We start from the raw sequence: 10,513 nt of genomic DNA, 5'->3' as shown, positions 1-10,513 counted from the left end.
TCAAAAACCTTGATTGGCAGAGGAGCAATTAGAGAATTTTTGGTCTGGCGTCCTGCTCCCAAGTGCCACTTAGCTGGAGGATGACCTCGCCAAAGACGGGTGAAGGCGTAGGAGGAGAGAGTAAAGGAGATAGGTCCAGAGACTGAGTTCAGGGGACACTGGAAGAAAAAATAAGATAGAATTCCAATAAAAACGGAAAAACAAAAACAATGTGTTAATGTGTTGCAAGGAAAAAGGGAAGAAATCTCTTCTGAAATAATATATATATATATATATATATATATATATATATATATATATATATATATATATATATATATATATATATATATATATATATATATATATATATATATATATATATATATATATATATATATATATATATATATATATATATATATATATACATATATATATATATATATATATATATATATATATATATATATATATATATATATATATATATATATATATATATATATATATATATATATATATATATATATATATATATATATATATATATATATATATATATACATATATATATATATATATATATATATATATATATATATATATATATATCAGCAGCTGAAGTAGGGGGCAGGCAGGAAGCAAACAAATAACTTCTGATATCTCCAATACGAGCCTGAAATGTTTCCTCATAACTCAGGATTACGAAACGCTGTTGACAGGACAGAAGACACCGCCCACTCTCCAGCCACTCACCAAGCAGATAAGGTAATAACCTCCTTTCATATGGAGGCAACAAGGCTGGTCTCTCCCGCCTATAGTATGGGATTACCACTTTACTGATAGAGGGATTTCTCGGTGATATTACTTTCATTTTATAAATATTCGAAATGTGATCTAGGAAGTAAGCTGACAATAAAATTTGTCGAAAATATTCTTTTTTATTCTTTTTTATATATTCAACAGCTTATTCTCTTCAGATCTCCAACAGTTAACCAATCTTGTCAGCACTTACTTAGAAACAAATGAATGGGCAAATATTATTTCGTGAATATTCTTTTCTTGAGTATTACACAAATGCTAACTTCTGAAGCCCTGAATTGAGATTTTCTATGACATCAAAACAAGAAATACTATCAAACACACACCCACCACCCACACACACACACACACACACACACACACACACACACACACACACACACACACAAACACACACACACACACACACACACACACACACACACACACACACACACACACACACACACACACACACAACACGTATGTCAACTTCTCTTACCTAAAAATCAAGGTAACTATTGCCATACATCATCCCCCATGCCTTGTACCTCTCCATCCGTATGAGGAGGAATTTTGGAGTGCCTTCCTTGGCTGGGTAACTTTGGCCAAGGAAGTTAATGACTAGTCGGGTAGGGATCATAATTTCTTGACGTTATTGAGTAACGACAACACGGCTCAAAGGTTCGGTTATTGTAATGAATTACCTGAATAGATAGAGTCAGTGACATAGCTGGGTGTCATAGCCGAAATCCTCGCTGAGTACATCTATCTTGATAACTGAGGTATGTATCAGGGTAATGGAAGTGAATATACTGAATATATTTGTTGCATATAACGGTGTATTATGACTTCCTAGTCAGTTTTTATCAGTTTCTACTGATGTTCTCAATTTGTTTAACGAATCTCTTAAACTACTTAGACAGATCGCAATAAGGTGGCCATGGTTCACAGCAGGGGTTAGAAGCAAACTCAGATGGAAATCAGTTGTGTAATCCTTCTTACGTACAATATAACACAACATTTCGTGATTCGTGTTACATTTTTAGCTATGAGAAATGTACAACAAGGTTCAAGTACGTAAGCACACGTCAAAGATAAGGGAGAAAATAATTGACCAATGAGCGATGAATGCGATAGGCGGCTACTCCTTTGTCAAACCAATGGAGTCTCGCGATCTTGGGGTCAGCGTGACGTGATATTACGTGGTATCATCTTTCCATTGCCAGTTCTCACTGGGTCGAGCGCTGACCAACACGTGGAGTTCGTCAGTCTCTCCTTGACGTAGAGGGCTTTTTAGATATCTGAAGGCGTCTGGGGTGTTTGAGCATTGGAATTCGTATATGAACATGATTCCTCTGGAGAGTCACTGGTCTTAGTGCTGGGTAGTTTTTAAACAAGAAAACATCACATTTGTTTAAACACAACCCAGCACCAATTAAAGTATCAGTTAAGAGAAACCTGCCTTTCAGTAGGGGAAAAAAGCCTCTCAATCTCTTATAAGTGACCACAACCAGCCCCTAAGGCGACTTGAGAGAGAGAGAGAGAGAGAGAGAGAGAGAGAGAGAGAGAGAGAGAGAGAGAGAGAGAGAGAGAGAGAGAGAGAGAGAGAGAGAGAGAGAGAGAGAGAGAGAGAGAGAGAGAGAGAGAGAGAGAGAGAGAGAGAGAGAGAGAACGAACAGCTGAGGGACAGGAAATGGCAAAGATATTCGCTAATTTTGGCGTTAGTGGACTTGATACATTCTCGCTGTTGTCATGATTATATAAGCGGAAGTTAACATTGTACATGCAGGTGTGGTAAAGACCAACTTCCTCCTGGCCCGATGGCTATAACACGCAACTATTGGTAAGCGCAGCAAGTTCAAGGACTGCCGTTAACCGTGGTCAAAGATCGTGATATACTCATCTTAAAGATAACTTTAAACAGCTGAAGGGCGATAATTGGCTGTAATCCTCGATAAACCTTTAAGCTTATATCCTGCTTTACAGGTAGAGATGAGTTCGATGAGACGAGGTGGGTGAACCAGGGCGAGTGCCAGTTTGGAGACGTGCTTTATGAAGCCATAAGTTTAGACAGTATAAGACGAGGTAAAAATGTGACAAGCCTAAATATCAGGGGGTAGTAGAATTAGATAAGGGTCGTCTACAGTTGAATTTATTGTATTTGAATGGGAAAACCGATGCTGAATCGTTTCAGAGAGTGAAACTGGTGATACGATTGTTTTCTCCTCCAGGAAAGTAGCATGAAGAGACGAGTGTAAGCTTGGGGTGGACCTGATGAATGTGAAGGTGGGGACACCGAAGATGGTCTAAATGTTTGGGTAACTTGGAGTGAAACTGATAAGGGTAACTGAAAACAATTCGTTCCAAACCAGTTACATAAGAGTCATGTTTCCTAAGTAGCTTAGAACGTATGAGTGGACAATGAGAGAACCAACGAGCTCATTAACCTTTTTTTAGGCTGAAGACGTTTCATATTTTATTGTTACACAGACTTTTGGAAAAGTATTACAAAGTCACGTTGGTTGGTGGATGTATATATTTCTTCTTAGATTCAAACAAAGTTTTCATCAGTATCATCATAACTTGAAAATTTCTTCGATGAAGGATAACAGCGAACATTTTGATATGGCTGTGTGAAATAATGTGCAAAGGAAAAGATATTAAATTGATTGGAGAGAAATTCTGTAGATCCGGGTGGAATCCAAGATATACCTTAATGGAACAGAACCTTGGACCTTTGATCTTACTGAGATGGTAGGAGGGAAGTTCAGTTTCAAATGTGTGAGAGAGAGACTTTAACTTCTGAGATGAGAAGTGGTATCTAATTCTACAAAGATTTATAGAAAACCTACGCATTTAGGTTCAAGACAGTTCTTTAAATGCCTATTCTCCCCCCCCCCCCCCATCCCAGCGAGGAGGAAGTATTAGGAAAAGAAGACCAGCCTCTAGCAAAAAAAAAAAAAAAAAAAGAAAAAATTGGGCTTGGCATCTCCCTCAGTTCCCACAATTAGAAAGTGATGACAGAAGAAAGAAAAAATCATTATCTCCCGCAATCGCTTCCTCCCCTCGTAATCGCTTCCTTCAATGCGTATGCGATACGTGACCAGTGCTCTAACTTTCCCCTATCTCCATAGGTACTAGAGATAGCTTTAGAATGTCTAAATTCTAATCGAAGATTACAGAATGCAGGAATATTCAGTAATATGCTTTGAAAACAGCTGTTAACCTGTTGTTGAGATTTTTTTTCGCTGTATACAACTTGAAACCGTATACTTGTTATCACTGCAGAAGCGTAGATGCCGTATATTTATACAACTAGATGCGATAAACTGAGCACTGGTCAGCGTGATGATGTGCTTCCTATATTTGGCGTGTGGTTCTTGGATCTATGTTCGTGACATGTCAACCTCACAAATATCAGAGATGTCCTTTTTAGATTCATGTTTGAGATCCAGTTATTCAACCTAAAAAAGGAAATCTTTCAAAGCGACAGTTTATTTCACTTCATTGTTAAAGTATTTGCATGTGAGTTTCATTGTAAGGTTAGTTCCGGTTTACGAATGGCTTCATATTGGCAATCCAGATAAGAGATTACGTAAATATAAACCACCGCTAATTGTATATCGTTACCACACACCAGACCAGCTATCTTCTATGCCGAGAAAAAGTTGTAATGGGTTCACTTTGTTCATTACAGTATTTCCTCTATAATTCCTATTAGTCAGTGTCTCCACAATTCAGGCACCACAGTGTGAGAATAGATGGTAGATGACTTTAGATACAGAGAACATACAAAAAAAAAAAATGGCTCAGGGATATTTCAAAAGTCACTGACCTTTCATCACCGTACATACCAGTATGTACACACATAGGAGTATAGACATGGCACGTATACAAGGTTAAGAGAAGGGGCAACGTATGTGTAAAACTCTCTCCCCATAACATACAAAACTAATTATATGCATGCGTACAAACATTCATGCATTTAGATATACATACATACACACATGAATACATACATATATGCATTTAGATATACATACATACACACATGGATACATACATATATGCATTTAGATATAGATGTATACACACATCGATACATACATATATGCATTTAGATATACATACATACACACATAAATGCATGCATAAATGAATATCTATATACATAATATATGCGCAAATATACGTCAGGCATGGCTACTTACCGATTCTGATTTTTTCACAGACTCCAACAGTCAATTTCAGTCGACTATAAGCGTAACTTTTATGCCATTTCAGTTTAGAATTCCGGCTGATCATGGGCTAATCTGGAAGAGTGCTTTCGTCATTTCTATGAGTCTAATAATGTCTGAACTACCTCTCATTAAACTATCAATTGGTAAAGAACTGAGCAGCGGATACTACTCGCTTACGGTAACAATGTATTTTATCAGTGCATAGTATCAATGTATAGTTGAATACGGTGGTTTAGCTTCTCTGTTTCTTACTAAGCGTTTCTTTCAAGGATTCTCACGGCTGAAGGGATGAACAAGTCCAGTTGATGTTGCTGTCCTTTACCATATGTAGATTATCGGCTGCTGTTAAATCATCTATATAATTGACGACTTTAAAGACGGTTTCTCTGGGCTGTGGCTTTTTGAGCAAGTCACCCAACTTGCAAGGAAAAATCTGTTGCTTAGAGAAACTTACATTGATACCTTGAAATCTTTCCACTAGTTGTTCCTTGCTCAATTCTGTGAAGTCTTTATTCTTCTGGTGGACCCTCCGATGTCTTAGTGATTCAGGAGATGCTCCGGTATTTTCCTAAATGCTGACAATAGAGAACAGAAAGTTTAAGCAACGTGCTGCACCCATGTTGTTAGACTGGCGAGGGTCAGCAGCTTGAGCGAAGCAGGCAGATTCAGAGAGGTTTCAGCAACCTTATTACCTGTAGGTGTTGTCTCTTGCTGTCCCACTACACACTTGCTGTCATGCATCGGATTTTACGGTACCACATCAATGTACCTATCTGCACCAGTACACACAGAAAAAAGCACACGCACACACACACACACACACACACACACACACACACACACACACACACACACGCAGAAACGAGCGAAGGTGTAGCCACAATATCAGCTGATGCATCGCTTTGCTTCATTTCATTTGAGAGAGAAACACAGGAGATGACAGAGGTGGTGAGGCGAGTCGTCGTGAAAAGCGCGGGAAAGGCGGAGGGAAGCCAGAGAGAGAGAGAGAGAGAGAGAGAGAGAGAGAGAGAGAGAGAGAGAGAGAGAGAGAGAGAGAGAGAGAGAGAGAGAAATGTAGGGGAAGAGGCAAGGAACTATGGTCCATATTACTCCAGGGTTACGTGAAAATTATTTGATAAGTAGCTTTGGCACTCACCTCCCACTCTCACTTTAAAAACTTCATTTTCTTTGCATCTTGTTACGAGTTTATCCTCTTTTATGTTTCTGGCGTTGAAAATAAGTGAAGGTCCCCCAAGGATGTTTCAGCACTTAAACTCTCGTTCATCCACTTCAAAAACTATTTATAATCCAGGGCACAGCTAGCGTTCATCTCTCACTCTCTCTCTCTCTCTCTCTCTCTCTCTCTCTCTCTCTCTCTCTCTCTCTCTGACTTCTCTCCGCCTTTCCCGCACTTTTCTAAGCTTAGCTCCACCCAGGACAGTCAGGTCATCTAGTGCTCAACCTGTGTTAAGTGTTAAATGTAATTATTTGCCTCATCAGTATGTTCTCTTTATGACATGGGATTCATGAACAGTGTTTTATACCCTCGAGAAGCTGTTCGAAGTGTCTACCTTTTCGAAAGTCTGCCAAAAAATAAGGGAGGAAGGTATATTTTTTTCCTTTTCTAATTTTTTCAGATGCACTATCAGCAACGTAAGTTCCAGAGTTATGAAACTTGAATCAAAATCTGCTGACACTACCACTGATGTCAGACGACTCAAAATAGAGAATGAGGTAACTGTTATTATCAAAGGTGAAACTCTCTTATATCATGCAATCTAAAAATGGTAACATACCATTATTTTCATTTTCTACAGTAAATATTAGATTGCATGATCCATAGGCAAGGAAACAAGTTTAAGTTTAGCATATACAGAAAACCTATCAATGTATGCTCATATATCCTTTATTACTCATCTTAACATGACAGAGTTAAATCATTATCATTTCAGTCTATGTTCCGTAGGGCATTGTGTATTTGCAGTCCAGAGGTTATAGATGATGAGTTTGAGATGATATATTCTATTGGATCTAAGTTAAAGTGCCGTAGATCTTTTATCGATAAATCCCTTAAGTTAGGAAAGGAATCATTTTAGAGTTGAACCCAAACCTCCCCTTGACACCAAGAATCTTTTAGTTCTCCCTTTTAGTGATAATTTTACTTTACTTCCCATGTTTCTTAGATCTTTTAATGTAAATGTTGCCTTCAGCGACAATAATACTATTAACAATATCTTAATAAGGAACTTACCAGAAAATCCTCCTGGATGCATCTATAAAGTGCTATGTAGAAATTGTGATAAATTTTATGTTGGGCAGACTGGTAAGGATCTTTCTGTTAGACTTAAGCAATATAAATATGGTATAAGAACGGGACAAGAATCAAATGCTTTGTTTGATCACGTTAAAAACTATGATCATTGTATTGACTGGAGTAATGCCATCTCAGTCATTAACTCTAACTTCAGTATCACGAGAAATATCATTGAATCTTCTATTAGTAAAGATACAAAGAATTATAATCATAATATTAGTGAAGGTATATACAAATTGGATAGCTTTATTGTTGAAAAATTTGTAAACAATTCTCCTCTTGTCCACATAATAAGCTTGTGATACGCTCGTTGTCTGTCTTGGACAATCACTTATTTACCAAATGGCGTCCGAGCTACGTCTCTTCATTGTATATCAACTGACATATTTCGTTTTTGTATCTCGCCTGATGATGACATAAACTTATTATGTGGACAAGAAGGAGTGCTCATCCTCCTCGAGGGCTCAGATTGGGGTGTCTAAATGTGTGTGGATGTAACAAAGATGAGAAAAAAAGAGAGATAAGTAATATGTTTAAGGAAAGAAACCTGGATGTTTTGGCCCTGAGTGAAACGAAGCTCAAAGGTAAAGGGAAAGAGTGGTTTGGGAATGTCTTGGGAGTAAAGTCGGGGGTTAGTGAGAGGACAAGAGCAAGGGAAGGAGTAGCACTACTCCTGAAACAGAAGTGGTGGGAGTATGTGATAGTGTAAGAAAGTAAACTCTAGATTGATATGGGTAAAACTGAAAGTGGATGGAGAGAGATGGGTGATTATTGGTGCATATGCAACTGGGCATGAGAAGAAAGATCATGAGAGGCAAGTGTTCTGGGAGCAGCTGAGTGAGTGTGTTAGTAGTTTTGATACACGAGACCGGGTTATAGTGATGGGTGATTTGAATGCAAAGGTTAGTAATGTGGCAGTTGAGGGAATAATTGGTGTACATGGGGAATTCAGTGTTATAAATGGTAATGGTGAAGAGCTTGTAGACTTATGTGCTGGAAAAGGACTGGTGATTGGGAATACCTGGTTTAAAAAGAGAGATATACATAAATATACGTATGTAATTAGGAGAGATGGCGAGAGAGCGTTATTGGATTACGTGTTAATTGATAGGCGCGTGAAAGAGAAAATTTTGGATGTTAATGTGCTGAGAGGTGCAACTGGAGGGATGTCTGATTATTATCTTGTGGAGGTGAAGGTGAAGATTTGTAGAGGTTTTCAGAAAAGAAGAATGTTGGGGTGAAGAGAGTGGTGAGAGTAAGTGAGCTTGGGAAGGAGACTTCTGTGATGAAGTACCAGGAGAGATTGAGTACAGAATGGAAAAGGGTGAGAACAAAGGACATAAGGGGAGTAGGGGAGGAAGGGGACGTATTTAGGGAAACAGTGATGGCTTGCGCAAAAAATGCTTGTGGCATGAGAAGCGTGGGAGGTTGTCAGATTAGAAAGGGTAGTGAGTGGTGGGATGAAGAAGTAAGATTATTCATGAAAGAGAAGAGAGAGGCATTTGGAAAATTTTTGCAGGGAAATAATGCAAATGAGTGGGAGATGTATAAAAGAAAGAGGCAGGAGGTCAAGAGAAAGGTGCAAGAGGTAAAAAAAGAGGGCAAATGATAGTTGGGGTGAGAGAGTATCATTAAACTTTAGGGAGAATAAAAAGATGTTTTGGAAGGAGGTAAATAAAGTGCGTAAGACAAGGGAACAAATGGGAACATCAGTGAAGGGGTAGGTGATAACAAGTAGTGGTGATGTGAGGAGATGGAGTGAGTATTTTGAAGGTTTGTTGAATGTGTTTGATGATAGAGTGGCAGATATAGGGTCTTTTGGTCGAGGTAGTGTGCAAAGTGAGAGGGTTAGGGAGAATGATTTGGTAAACAGAAAAGAGGTAGTAAAAGCTTTACGGAAGATGAAAGCCGGCAAGGCAGCAGGTTTGGATGGTATTGCAGTGGAATTTATTAAAATAGGGGGTGACTGTATTATTGACTGGTTGGTAAGGTTATTTAATGTATGTATGACTCATGGTGAGGTGCCTGAGGATTGGCGGAATGCGTGCATAGTGCCATTGTACAAAGGCAAAGGGGATAAGAGTGAGTGCTCAAATTACAGAGGTATAAGGTTGTTGAGTATTCCTGGTAAATTATATGGGAGGGTATTGATTGAGAGGGTGAAGGCATGTACAGAGCATCAGATTGGAGAAGAGCAATGTGGTTTCAGAAGTGGTAGAGGATGTGTGGATCAGGTGTTTGCTTTGAAGAATGTATGTGAGAAATACTTAGAAAAGCAAATGGATTTGTATGTAGCATTTATGGATCTGGAGATGGCATATGATAGAGTTGATAGAGATGCTCTTTGGAAGGTATTAAGAATATATGGTGTGGGAGGCAAGTTGTTAGAAGCAGTGAAAAGTTTTTATCAAGGATGTAAGGCATGTGTACGTGTAGGAAGAGAGGAAAGTGATTGGTTCTCAGTTAATGTAGGTTTGCGGCAGGGGTGTGTGATGTCTCCATGGTTGTTTAATTTGTTTATGGATGGGGTTGTTAGGGAGGTGAATGTAACAGTTTTGGAAAGAGGGGCAAGTGTGAAGTCTGTTGGGGATGAGAGAGCTTGGGAAGTGAGTCAGTTGTTGTTCGCTGATGATACAGCGCTGGTGGCTGATTCATGTGAGAAACTGCAGAAGCTGGTGACTGAGTTTGGTAAAGTGTGTGAAAGAAGAAAGTTAAGAGTAAATGTGAATAAGAGCAAGGTTATTAGGTACAGTAGGGTTGAGGGTCAAGTCAATTGGGAGGTAAGTTTGAATGGAGAAAAACTGGAGGAAGTAAAGTGTTTTAGATATCTCGGAGTGGATCTGGCAGCGGATGGAACCATGGAAGCGGAAGTGGATCATAGGGTGGGGGAGGGGGCGAAAATTCTGGGAGCCTTGAAGAATGTGTGGAAGTCGAGAACATTATCTCGGAAAGCAAAAATGGGTATGTTTGAAGGAATAGTGGTTCCAACAATGTTGTATGGTTGCGAGGCGTGGGCTATGGATAGAGTTGTGCGCAGGAGGATGGATGTGCTGGAAATGAGATGTTTGAGGACAATGTGTGGTGTGAGGTGGTTTGATCGAGTAAGTAACGTAAGGGTAAGAGAGATGTGTGGAAATAAAAAGAGCGTGGTTGAGAGAGCAGAAGAGGGTGT

General features: G+C 38.9%; 1 protein-coding gene across 1 annotated transcript in view; it reads left to right on the top strand.

The window, feature by feature from the left end:
- The window catches only part of LOC139749917 (beta-galactosidase-1-like protein 2), a 73,686-nt gene that overhangs the window by 27,403 nt on the left and 35,770 nt on the right, over nucleotides 1-10,513 (top strand). The gene's annotated exons all lie outside the window — the stretch shown is intronic.

Source organism: Panulirus ornatus, chromosome 8, assembly GCF_036320965.1.
Source record: "Panulirus ornatus isolate Po-2019 chromosome 8, ASM3632096v1, whole genome shotgun sequence".
In the NCBI taxonomy this organism is placed as follows: domain Eukaryota; kingdom Metazoa; phylum Arthropoda; class Malacostraca; order Decapoda; family Palinuridae; genus Panulirus; species Panulirus ornatus.
The sequence above is the reverse complement of the archived record's forward strand: the minus strand, read 5'-3'. Positions and strand labels throughout refer to the sequence as shown.